The sequence below is a fragment of the Lagopus leucura genome, unplaced genomic scaffold (genome assembly GCF_019238085.1).
Source record: "Lagopus leucura isolate 7727_CA_CO unplaced genomic scaffold, USGS_WTPT01 Super-Scaffold_73, whole genome shotgun sequence".
NCBI lineage: Eukaryota > Metazoa > Chordata > Aves > Galliformes > Phasianidae > Lagopus > Lagopus leucura.
In genome coordinates, this window is record NW_024962252.1 from 45,650,281 (window position 1) to 45,664,003 (window position 13,723).

The 13,723-nt window shown below is 35.9% G+C and overlaps 1 protein-coding gene across 7 annotated transcripts in view; it reads left to right on the plus strand.

Annotated features, from left to right (window-relative positions):
- Positions 1-13,723, plus strand: part of LAMA2 (laminin subunit alpha 2) — a 320,859-nt gene that overhangs the window by 86,505 nt on the left and 220,631 nt on the right. The gene's annotated exons all lie outside the window — the stretch shown is intronic.

Sequence of the window (13,723 nt, forward strand, 5' to 3'; positions counted from 1 at the left end):
GTGTAAGATATACACTCTAAGTATGCTCTATAAAGTAAACAAAGAGATGAGTTTAGGTAGAGCTAGGCACTTGTACTTAGCTTCAGATGCTGTCACTTGAGAGCAAAGGTGACAAGTCAGCTTTTCTTTGAATTGTTCTTTCAGTCCCTGCGTATAAGTTAGGATATTATGTGGTAAGGATTATACTCAGAGCTTAATTTACTGCAGTGTAGCTGATCCTCTGCCCCTGTGCATACCTATTCTTTCTTCTCCTGTGTGAGATGTCTGCTAAATCATTGAGTGCAGGCACATGAATCATGGGCCAGTCATTAGATTTAACTGAAACAATAGCAAAGATGTGATAAAGGTGAGAATAAGGAACCGTAGTTGAAAGGACTTGGCCTCTGATACTATTACAAAGCAAATATAACAACTGTAACTGAAAATACAGTAATTTCAGTCACTTACAGTGAAGACAGGGAAAGCTATGTGTACCAAATTCAAACAACTCCGTTTTCTCCAATACTTGCTTTTCACATTATTTAATAATTCAAGAAAATAACATGAGTTCAACAAACCCAAGTGCAAGGTCTTGCACGTGAGTCAAGGCAACATCCACTACTAATACAAGCTGGGATACCAAAAGGATTGAGCACAGCCCTGCCAAAAAGGACTCGGAGGTATTGGTGGATGGCGCTGGACGTGAGCCAGCAATGTGCCCTCAAAGTCCAGAAAGCCAACTGTATCCTGGGCTGCTGCATCAAAAGAAGTGTGGCCAGCAGGTTGAGGCAGGTGATGCTGCCCCTCTGTTCTGTGCTGGTGAGGCCTCACCTGAAGTGCTGCATCCAGATGTGCAGTCCTTGGTACAGGAGAGACACAAACCTGTTGGAGCACATCCAGAAGAGGGCCATAAAAATGCTCCAAGGGGCAGTACTGTTCTCTTAGCTTGTCCTCCGAGGAAAGCTGGGGCAGTTCAGTCTGAAGAAGAGATCTCTGCAAGGTGACCTGATAGTGTCCTTTCAGTATCTAAATGGGAGCTACAGGAAAGAAAGGGACTTCCTCTTTAGCAGGGTCTGTGTTGATAGACCAAGGGGAAACGGTTTCAAGCTTGAAGATAGTAGATTTATGTTAGATGTAAGGAAGAAGTATTTTATAGTGAGGGTGGTGAGGTACTAGAACGGGTTGCCTGGAGACATGGTAGATGCCAGATGCCCTGTCCTTGGAGACTTTCAAGGCAAGCCTGGACCAGGCACTGGGCAACCTGATCTATCTGTGGATGTCCCTATTCATTGCAAGGAGGTTGGACTTGATGACCTTTTAAGGTCTCTTTCAACTCTAAGGGTAATATGATTCTATGACTTAAATGTGTTTTAGATCTGGAGTATATATTTGTTTACAGATTTTTTGATGTTTGATGATGCTGTATGAAATTTTAGCCTCAATATTTATCTTTCTGTTGAATTTTTTGTTCCATTTCCTTAATGGTTTATCTTCAAGTAAAGGCACACAAACTTGTTCTCTTTTTCTCCTCTACATGCAAAGAAACATTCCCATGCAAAATTGTTATAGATATTTTTGAGTACTGGATATAGATATGTGTTCTATTTTTATGTCCACAGACAGTTTCTAACACCAGCTGCAAAAATGTAAAAACACGGTTTTGAAGAAAAATATTTTTCTGAAACAATTTAAAAAGATGTAAGTTTGGGTCCAAAAATTTGCTTGTGTAGATAATCAGACAAGATATTCTAAATACTTTGTGGGTGTGTCACTTGAATGCAAATAGTGATAGCACAAGTGGAAGGAGTTTTAAGCTATAGTAGGAGAGATTTAAATTAGAAGTGAGGAAAACATTTTTCAATCAGGGTGGTGAGCCACTGGTACAGGTTGCCCAGAGAAAGTGTGCGTGCCCTATTCTTGGAAACATTCGAGGCCAGGTTGAGTGGGGCTCAGGGCAGCCTGATCTGGTGGGTGACAAACCTGCCTGTGACAGGGAGTTTGAACTGGGTGATCTTTAAGGTTCTTTTTAACCCAAGCATTTCTATGACATGAATCCATGATGTAATTGTCATTCTTGCATGCAGATGTGGATTTCGCTAGTCTGCAGTCTCTTGGTTTAACTAGTGCCTCCTTGTATTCTTCATTGTCAGAGCTGAACTGTAAAGGGCCTTTGTTCAGTAAATTTGTATATATCTTTGATACATACATACATATATATATATATATCTTTAATTGAAATGTTGACTTGAGTAAAAGTTAATTCCTATCTTAAATGGACAATTAATCATTTTTCAACTTGTCTTTATGTACTGGAGTTGGCATTCTGCCGTGAACTTAATAAATAATAAGCTTCTGCTAAACAGCTTCCTTAAACAGGAAGAAGAACTGGAGGGGAGGGAAGAATTAATTTGTTCAGTTCCATGCAGAAGAGTGCAACTGTTATGTACAAGCATAGTTCTGTGAAAACCATATGATTTAAGCCCTGCCCTAAATTAATCTTACCTCACGTGTTATCTGAGATATCACCCTGATAGTGACAGAGTGTAACTCCAAGGCTTTGCTGTTATTATGACCGGAGGAATTCCACATGAATTAATCATTCTACATTTTAAACAATATTTCTTTCACAAGTACAACGCTATATTTAGCTGCTTATGTAGCTATAGATAGCATTATAAAATACTTTGCATTAGCACAGAAAAATTCTTTCATGTTTCTTCAAAAATGTAATGTGAAAAAATAAAGCAATTCATATCTATTTCAGATTTACTTGCAAATGTGTTGGAAGAGATATTTCTTGGCTCCTGGTCTTCCAGTGGAGCCACATTTGCATATCATTTATTTCTGCTCTATGCACCAGATATTACAGAGAACTTGTAAGACTGATGGAGTTATGAAATGTGTGTTATGCACCTTTCCTTTTCCTCAAAAACCTTGAGTTATTTAGTCACACAATTTTTATATCTGCTAAGGAATCTTGACGAACTGCAGAAGGAAGTGTCAGCAAACCAGTACCAAAACCAAATGTATGTTCAGTCACTTTAAGATTTGCTGTCTAAGAAAAAGAAAAATATTGTCTTCATGTATACTTTCATTTAAAATTTTACTCAGCAGCTAACTTTTACTAACTTTTCTGTCACATGTGAATAAACAAGTTGTAGACTAAGAGTTATTTGCATAGCATTATTTTGAGTATTTTCATGATTTAAGAGTAAAATGTGTAATGAAATCTTCTGAATGTTGAGAATCATAGAATCATGTGTAGAAATTACACTTTCTAAAATAAGGGAATTTCTCCCGGAAGCGTAGACTTGAATACAAAGATTGTTAAGATTTCAGTTTCTATATTGTCTGAAAACAAACAAAAGAATGAAATAAAGCATAGATCATGTTTCTGATACTCATCAGAATCTAAATCTAAATGCAAAAGTTTTTGGAATTAGTAATTCAACATGAAAAATTAGTGTTCTCAAGCCAGAAAAAAAAAAACCTGAGATAGTTGTTAAAAGTTGAGTAACCTCTTCATATAATAGAATTGATTTTTTTTATCTTAAAAGTAATTTTTTTTTTTTTTTTTTTACAGTAACTGAGGAAGTGTTTATAATGTGTAGGACGAGGCTGTTCGTTTAAGGAAAAGAAGGATTTTGCAATGTTTTCATCTTTACATATGCACCATGTTGGAGTGATACTTGTTTTATTTTCACAGATTATCATTAAGTGGCTTACTGTAGTGATTTTTTTCTTTTTTTTTTTTTTCTTTTTCTTTTTTTTTAATGCAGAAGCCTCTTTTGACATCTAGTTTTTTATGCCATTTTTATTAAAATATTTCTTATTCTGCTACTAAAAAAAATCATGTCAAAGCTTCTATATCTTGATGATTGGGCAGATATAAGCCTCTGGACATTAACTTTCAATGTCATATATTTTCTGTGAGGAATATGGAGATTTCTTTAGTAAACACTTTTTTTGAGCTAGTATGTGTTTGTGCTTTGATGCATGAGAATCTACCCTCTTGCTTGGATTGTTTCAGAACTGGACCCTCTAAAAACTTCAAGTGCTCAAGTTGACCACTGTAACTTGTTAGAAAGTATTCTACCTGACTGTGGTCTGATAGACATTTGATACTAAGTAGAAAAAGAAATGTGTTTTTCAAGCATTCGGAAATGCTGAACAGAAAGACATGAGCCAAATCCAGTGAAATAGGGAGAAGAGTTTTTAATTTATCTGATTAAAAAAAAAAAAAGTTGCTTTTAACAAGACAAGACAAAAAAAAAAAAATCCCTAATATTCTGGAAAACATTGAATTTCTTCACATTGATGTTTTCTGAAAGTATAAAAGCCAAGAGGAATGTGTGAATTCTCTCAATGTCAAATCTTAATTGGAGTAGCCAATTGACTTTTTTTTAGTCCATGTGAGCCTCAATATATGTGCTGACAGAATTTTGCAATAATTATGGAGTTTTTCAATAATTGTCATCATTATAGTTGCACAGTAGTTAAGTAAACTCATGAGCAGAAATGCTTTCCTTCCCGTGGGTAGAATATGAATGGATATGGGTGGAGTTTAGATTACATAAGTTACAGATACTGAGCATGATCTGCCAGTTTGGTTGGAAGATTTAATGTGAGAAGGGGGAATTAAGATAGTAGATTAATTGAAAATGAGCAGTACTTTTCATTCAAAAAACTTAACTCCAAGTGTGTGGACATAGCTAATGGAAAAATCTCTCAGCAGAGAAATTGAGATAATATTGCCCATGCTAGTATTATCAGATGCAAGGTGTTCTCTTTAAGTTCTTAATACTGTAATGCAGTTTTTATTTATTGCTTATGTACTTGTTTTTAATCCCTTTGCAGACTAGAGGAATAGGACAACAGTGTTGAAACCCTTCCTATGTGTTTTTGAATTCCACCCAAAAATGTTCTTGTTTGTTCCTTTAAAGATAACAGGAGAGGCAGATCACCAAAATAGTAATCTTATAATTGCTTTTCAAGCAGGAACCCTATTGTTTGGTGTAGAAAAAAAAAACATACATGCAGAAAGGGAAAAAAAATTGCTACAGTTAAAGCATTTTTATAATTGAATTCTGAGCATCGGTTTCTAACTTGATGTATGCTGATATGCACAATAACTTTTTACTTCCATCCCATTAAATTGATATGTAACTTCACTTATTTAGTAACTTAAAATTCCTTATACTGTTCAACTCTCTTCAAGAGCATATTCAGCTTAACTTTCTTGCAGTCGAGGAAAATATGAACATCTGCACTATTTGGGAGATTTTGGTGCAATATCAGAATGATGAAAGTAGGAAAGAAACTTCTGGGTCCATCTGGTAGAAGCCCTGATCAACTGAGGGCCCCCAGAGCAGGTTGCTGAGGTGGCTTCTGAAGATCTCCAAGGAAGGAGGCTCCACAGTCTCTTAGAGCACAAGAAAAGGATTTTAAAATAACATACATTAGAGCTGTAATTTATATCCAGCTTTACTCAGTTCATGGGATTTCCTCATCTTGATTTGGAAATCATGCTGCTACTGAATCTATATTCCAAATACTTTTCCACCAATACCTCAGGTCCTTCCAGAGTTCTTGCATTCAGAGTGTTCTATGGCAATTAATTCTATGGGTCTGCTGTACAAAGGATCATCTCTCTTCATTTCATTTTGTCAGTTCCCCGTGTTTTCCACTGATGAATCCCAGTTCCCCAACTAAAAGAGCAACTATGTGAACTTGTAAACATTCAATTTACTTTCTTACAGATTTAAATCAACTATTTTCCAGTCTGGAGGGTCCTACCAGATTGTTGTTTTTTAATATAAAAGTTATTCCATTTATTTATTCATCATATTGTCCTGCTCTAAGCTTTTTCCAGGAAGAATATGTTCATTTTGAGATGAGGAGGCAGAATTTGAGGTGTGCATGGATTTATAGTGGTCTAATTGTTTTCTGCTTCTGATTTCCTGCATACTTGCTGTTTTGGATTTCAGCTGAATATTGTTGCTCACTGAAGTTTAATGATTTCTCCAGGAAAAAATAGTAAACTCTGTACTAACTCTGTACCACTCGTGCCTCAATAGATTCCTTTCCCGCTCTGGGTGTTAAAATGTTCACTTTGCTTCCTTTCTTTTAGAGATCTTTCCATCCTTATTTAACTCTTTATGATATTTTTCACCAATTCATATGTACTTCCTCTATAACTTTCTTGTTTAAAGTCATTTTTGTTTTCAGTTTCAGTAGAACTAGCAGCTTATTTTAAGAAATTTGGTGAGGGGGAATTTCACACAAGAATTCCTGAACTGAGAGAATACTAGGTAGTGGATTTACTTCAGTTCAGCTTCCTCTGTTCTTTTTTTCTCTTTTTTTTTTTTTTTTCTTATTAACCATGAATAACATTAAATGGAAAGTACTTGGCAGTATTTCCAGAGAGATACTAACACTAATACATCATGCTTCTAAAGGATTTTTGGGATGGCTGATTATTGATCAGTAGAACTGCATAGCAGTATTTCAGAAAGCTTCAAAGTTAGAGACCAAAAGAATTTGGGAAGTGTTATCTGTGTGAACAGCATAATGTAACGTTCTCTCTTTTTAGCAAGGAAATTCTTCCTGTCTATTGTGGAGACATAGCGTACACTAGCACTAAAGTTAGGAAGTTATGGTGGGAGTTAAGTAACCTTTCTCCTTCCTTTTCTACAAATGAGTTTTCCTGTTGCTATTATTAAAGTGGTGAGAATGATATTGCAATCAAAGTGATGCTTGAGTTGCTCCTTCAAACACTTCATATTCTGCTTCTTCTGTGATGGTAGCAGTGTAAATGTGAAATCAAAGAACAAAATACTGTTTCTACAGTTAAAAAGGCCATGTGCACACATTCATTAGTCTTTACTTTCTTCAGTCAAGTGGAAATTCAAAGGGTGTACTAAGCATGTAAAGATAAATAGCAACAAGATCCTTAGCAATAGTGTTTTGTTATTTTCTTAACTTGACATGCCACTTGATTGCTATTCCTCTGCTTCTTTTTAAATACCTCTTTGTGCTGTATATCTCAGCTCCCTTTGGCCTTTCTCTGTGCCCTGCGTAATTTTCTGTCCTGTAGGCTAATGTCAGACCAATGATGATGGGAGCATTGGACTGCTATTTCCCAGCGTTCTCTTGTTAGTTTTCTTCTTTTTATACCATACTGCTTGTCCTGCTCTTTATGGTCTTGTTGATTCATAGAGAAGGAAGGGGAGGAAAAATGACTTGCAAATGAATTTTTAAGTTCAGTTCTCCCCTTGTCCCCATAACTAGATTTAATCTGAGTCTGAGACTGTCAACAGTAAGATGGCAGAGGATCAGAATTCTTGGAAGTACACAGAACTGAAATATATTCTGTTTCAGACAGAAAATTTTAAGACTTTTTTCCTGGTAAGAGATTATATAGATGGTACATAATGGTGTATATATAGTGACTCAAACAAATTTTGAACAAGTTTTCAGATAGCAGTATTGATGCTATTTTTTTACTTACTATTTTTCACTTGACCCTCTCAGCAGCCCAATCTGTATGCAGAATTCTTGTTTTTATTGCAGAATAATAATCTGCCAATTTCCAATGAATTACAATGTTAGGGTTTCATTTTTGATTGGATGTGATATAGAAAAGGGATTTTCAGTAAAAAATAATACTAGTAATATCTCACTCCTTTCCCTCAGTTGAATTACCCATTTTGTATGAGTTAGCTTAATTTCCCCATATTTGATATGCATCTCTACTTTTCCTTAGATCATTTGAAGTCATGGCATTTTTCTGCACCAGTATTTTATTGATATATTGCAAAAAAAGGGGTGATAGAAAAAAAACCTAGGCATCTAAAAAATGAACAATTGTATCCTGCCAGCACTGTAAGGGACTGTCCTACTCTACTCCATGCTGTGATGCCTCACAGCAAGCACTGTGTGTAGTTTTGGGCACCACAATATGGGGAGGACATGAAACTATTAGAGAGACTCCAAAGAAGGGCTGCAAAGATGGTGAAGGATCTAAAGTGCAAGATGTATGAGGGGTACCTGAAGTTCCTGGGTTTGTTCAATCCAGAGGAGGATGAGAGGAGGCCTTATGGCAGCCTGTAGCTCCTCAGGAGAGAAGCAGAGGGGCAGGGTTGAGTTCTGCTCTTAGGTGACAGGAACAGAACTCAAGGGAACAGCATGGAGCTGCATCACAGGAAGGTCAGGGTGGATGTAAGGAAAAGGTTCTTTGCCACAGGGCAGTAGGTATGGAACAGGTTCCTAAAGAACAGTGGGCATGGCCCTAAAAGGAGAGTTTGAACAGCGCTTGTGGACATAGGGTTTGAATTTTGAGTGGTCCTGTGTGGAGCTAGGATTTGGACTCAGTGATCTTTGTGGGTCTTTTCCAAGTCAGGACATTCTGTGGTTCTATAATGTAAGATTATTGATTAGCATTTCCTAACATACACTTGTAGATATATGTAACAAGAAAGAACAGTGTAAACATTCGATACACAAATGCAATAGTATTGGAAAACTTTTGAAAGCATCTAGAATTTAAGTCAATTTTAAATGATTTTTTAATGAGAATAGTCTTTGCAATATTTTGTTCAAATATCACAAAACTAAATTGTAAGTCAGTAATTTAATTGCATTTTAACAATATTTGCTATTAATATTTACCTGAGAAATGGGAAATGTAGTAGTTTCAATTTGACAGTTCCTACCGAGCTTGAGTTTCTGATGTTTAGTATTACAGGAAACAGAATGCACATAAAATGTATAATCTGCTTTTAAATTGTGCACCAAAGAGAAAACAATTGTTGAAGCTATTTATAACACAGCAATCTGTCATTACTGTAAAAAGAAGTCAAGGGATGTTCACTGATGCATCTCTGTGGTCCAAGTTGGAATTATAATTTCTTTTGTGTAGTTAGACTGATACTCTATTATCTTGGCATGCTTTCTGTGATTTCTGGGGGGGAAAAAAAAAAAAAAAAAAAAAGATTGTCTGAATCGTAGGACTTAAAATGCAACAAAGTGACAGTATACAAAGTATATGTTATACACAATGGTCTTTCAAATTGATTAAATAACCTTTTTCTTTAAAATCCATAATTGATTGATTGTGATCCTTACTGAAGAGGTGCGAGCTACTTATCTGTATATAGATCTGGCATATCCAACTTGAGTCCCCCCGCTTGGACATGGACACTGTGACTGACCCCAGGCGCTGTGCCATCGTGGCAACAGCTCTGCCTCTGCCCCACCAAGTGGCCCAACCCAGCTCCTCAGCACAAACTGAATACCAGAGCACTATTAGCCCCATCTGGGCTGAAACCAGGGCACAAGGAGGGTGCAGTGCAGTGCCAGCTCAATTTAATGCAAATAAGTTTATTGATTTTGATATGTTGGGTAAACACAAGCCTGCAAACAGCTGTGCTTTATGTTTTGATAACCGAATTTGAGAATAAGCTTTAAGATTGCTGAAAAAATCATCGTTTCAGTTTATTTGTGACGAAATTTGCATTCAGTGTAAATACGTTACTCGTGCGTATTTAAATGGAATATATAGTATTGTGATTAAAAAATTGGTCATATCTCTTTACCAGACTTCTGTAAGCCTTCTCTTACCAGAGAGAAATAACCCTCCCTTCACAACTATGCCTTACTTGTGGCATTTCTTTTCAGCAGTATGTACATTTGTGAACAACTATTTTGAAAGTTGAAGTATAGGAATAGTAAAATTTTATCATACAGCCCTGAGGATTACTTTGAGAGCTTACTGAGAACTGCAGCCACTGGTGGCGACTACATGGAAATTTGGTGTTTTGTAGCTGAGAATTTAATCATACAGTGTTATTGTGCTCTTTGTAGCTGTTGTCATTTCCATAGAAATAAATAGAAGGCATTACTTTTGAAGCAACCTATGTGGCCCAAGACAATTTCTTTTCATTTAGTGTTGCCCAGGCAAACCAAAAGGTTGGCCACCCATGCTTTATTGTGAGTGCTGAGGAGTGTGTATAAATGAAAATCAAATCAAAATAACATAGTAAATCCGAAGTTTTTATTTTAAATAAGTATTGCAACAAATTGATAGAAGGGTAGTAAATAAGACACTGTAATACGAATGTACTAATTCTTTGAAAGCAATCCAGAAGCTAGATGAAAGGGATGGGAAAAGCACTGAGCCAATTTGTGTGAGTAAACAAATTGTATCAGCAACCAACTCTGTCTGACAGAACTGATTTTTCAAGTTTTAATAAAAATAAAAATTTAGGACTACACTGCCTCATAACCAAGGTGATGGAATTAAAGAAGCTGTAAAAGCAAAGATGAAGGCAAGCATAAACATTGTGGTGGAAAAAAAGTAAACTACAGATAGCCGTAGGCCAGCAAACTGTCCTGATGGAGCAGAAGCTGATTTGGAATGCTCTTAACTGTTACTACAGGAAGCTGTCTAGTTGACAAACTTAAAATAAAGGAAGGAATGCAAAATTCTGTGAGGAGAGTGTAAACTAGAATAGTGTAAAGTGCTGTTCTTTAAAGGCTGTTCTGTGAAATGGCAGTGATTTAATAAGGTGAACAAGGTTTTAAGATATATATAATAGGAATAATTACATTTTTAGTTTTACTGTGTGAACAGTTGCAAAATCTGTTTGACATGATTAATGTAAAATGCAGCGTTGATAGATGCTATGTGTTATATAAGAAGAAATAACTCTGCTTGCATGTATGCATGGAGGGGGTTATCAATTAGTTACTCTCACTTAGAAAGGAGATCTTTGGTGAAACATTCTCCAAAAATCCTTTCAACGTACAGTTGTCTTCAAAAGTTAATTTTTTTTTTTTTTAAATAAAAAAATTCTCCATTTATAAAAGTGAAAAATCTTGTAACATTTTGTATGTCCTAATCTGTGTGCTCATTTTAGGAATTCTTTGAGGGATTTCCCTCTCCCCCCTCAAAAAAAAAAAAAAAGTCTGGTAAAACAAAGAAACATAGAAAAAAGGGTGAGAATATTGGAACATGCTTTTATGTGAGAAATCATTAAATCAGGAATGAAACCTTAGACAGGAAATGGTGGTCAGGGACTTTTTCAAAACAATAAATGCACTAGTTTTTGCACAGAATAAATTAAAACGTGTAATCAGTAGTGCCCAAAGTTAAAAAGAGATCCAAACCTGTTGAACAATTTCATGGGAATTAAGTCTGTTAACTGGTCTTAAAAATTCAATTACATGCTGCTGTTTAAGATGCATTGAGGCTGCAGGTTGTCAGAATATGAGAAATGAGTACTAGGAGCAAAAATTCTTCAACTGGCATTATTTCCCAAAACATCCATGGCTGCCATAAGAGACAGGAAATTGGGCTAATTGTACATCTGGTGAAACATGCTCTGGCTCTTTTAGTGTTTAAGGTCTGGTGTGGGTTGGCAATAGGTAACTAAATGGGGAAAGGGATGTTGAAAATATGGTGTGACAAAGGAAAAAGGCAAGCTGGCAAGCTTTGAGACACAGAAGTTAACAGAATAACATCTTACACTGGTTTAATATACAAGTTATTATTTTCAGTAAATGAGATCTGAAAAACTGAATAGCTGGGAGTTTGACAAAACTCTGCCAGGCTTAGTTTTTGTAGCAAAAATAATGCTATTATTTCTGTATCTTTACAACAATTATTCATAGGAGCAATGAACAACAAAAGCACACCTGTGTTTTCTTTTATCTTCTCTACTTTACAGAAGCTTTGTTATATCATTCCTGTCCTTTTTTATTCATTCTCTATTATCTTTCTTCTCCTCCTGATTTTTTCCTTAGCTGCTGCAAAATATTTTCAAGATTGAGAAGATCAGGTTAGGAGTAAGAGGGGAACCAAAGTTTCTTTTCTTTTACACCTCAAAATCCTATTTTATCTTTCTTTTTAAAACATTATAAATGTTTTTAAGGGCACTATGTAATCACCATTCAAAGGTATCCCATCTGGTTTTCAAAAGTATTCTAAGTATCGGAAGATATTCCGAATGATATAACACAGCCTTTACTAGTTGTAATGGGCTTTACCACACATTGGACTAAAACAAAAAATAATAATAAAGTTTTATTTAAATTTCCTAAGTTCAAAAGTTTTCAGATTTGTCATTCAAAACAAGAATGCTGAAGTAATGTAAAGCATATCACTTTGGTTTATTTAATGATAATGTTCAGGAGCAGATGTACTTGTTTACTGTTTTTAACAGAATTATTTTCATATCCTGAAACCCTTGCCCTTCATTCAGGAACAGATTAAATCCTCGCATTCTCACCCTTTTACATCAGCTGTTGTGTTTGGCAGCCTTCTGCAACTGCTTACAGCTGCACAAATTCCTGTGGGTTTTCTTTCTGATGGTCCCCATTCTGTGCAGGCTAGAATTTGGCTGTAATTCCACAATGCACTTCGCAGTACACCTCATTCAGGAACAAGTCTAGTGAAAAGTGCCATGAGTTTTCAGGATAATCAGATAATGAAAGAAACTATGAGGGCTGCTCTGAAAGTAATGCCTCCTGTGTTATTACATTGGCCCACAACTTCAGTGACATATGTTGGTGGTATGGCAGTGGGGCTGAACCTTCCCACCAATATTCCGTTACATGTTGTTGCGTGACATTCATTGATGCTTGCTGAATATTTATGGAGACCAAACAGTGGTTGTGAGCCCAGTGAGGCAATGAGTGGTGGATTTCAGCAGTAGTGACAGTGAGTCACCACTGCTGAGGGTACAGGATTTTATGAGACTATCATGCGGACTCTTGGTCATTGCTGGCAAAAATGCATAACCAGTTGTCATGACTATGTTGCAAATTAGAGTTTTGTGGCTGAGAATTGGCTCTATCGCTTAGTGCTATTGTGCTCTTTGTATCTGTTGTAATTTCCCTGAAAACAGAGAAAGCATTACATTTGGAGCGACCAACATAATAATGGGAAGATGCCCTCTTACTAGAACATACCATTTTACTTTAGGCCTTTAAAATAAAAATTAAGAAGAAAACACCATAATTTAGATTTCTGTTACGATTTTTAAGTACATATGAAGAATGTATTTGATAAACCGTTACTTTTTACCCTCTAATAAGGTAATGGTAGCTAACTCAACAATACCAATGTGTGTCACTTCTGCACCAAAACATAGCCTGATATAGTTTTCAGAATTGAACTGTACTTGGAGATGATATTGGTATCAGCTACTGAGTGATCATGCTTTATTTCTTATTCTAATATGCCTCCATAATAGCAACCAGATTAGGCTGCAGCTCTGTGGCTTTAAGGAAATGCGAAATGGAATGACACTGGTTGTACGTGCTTTCAGATATGGGACATCAGTCTATTCATGTTTTAAAACAGTTTTCATTTGTTGATTTGAAATCATAAGCCACCTGTGGCCATGTGTTTAAGAACCTATTACTTAGTACTAATTCTAGTTCAAAGATAAGTTAAAAATACTGGTTCAGTGTTTTTCATCTTTAAGAATGTTCCTGCAGCCATCTTATTACTAAGCACAAAATATGTCTTTATATGAGGAGATGGTATTTCATTTCTGTTTTCTTAGAAAAGGCAGCAGAATATAAACAATCATTGCTGTGTAAAAGTGCAATATTCCAGGCCTTGCACTGTGTTGTCTGAATCATTTATGAGCTGTGATATTCTGAACTGTTGCTGAAATTGCAGCATGGCGTAGTGCTTCGTTTAGTTAAAGCAATAACAAAAAGAAAATAAAATCTT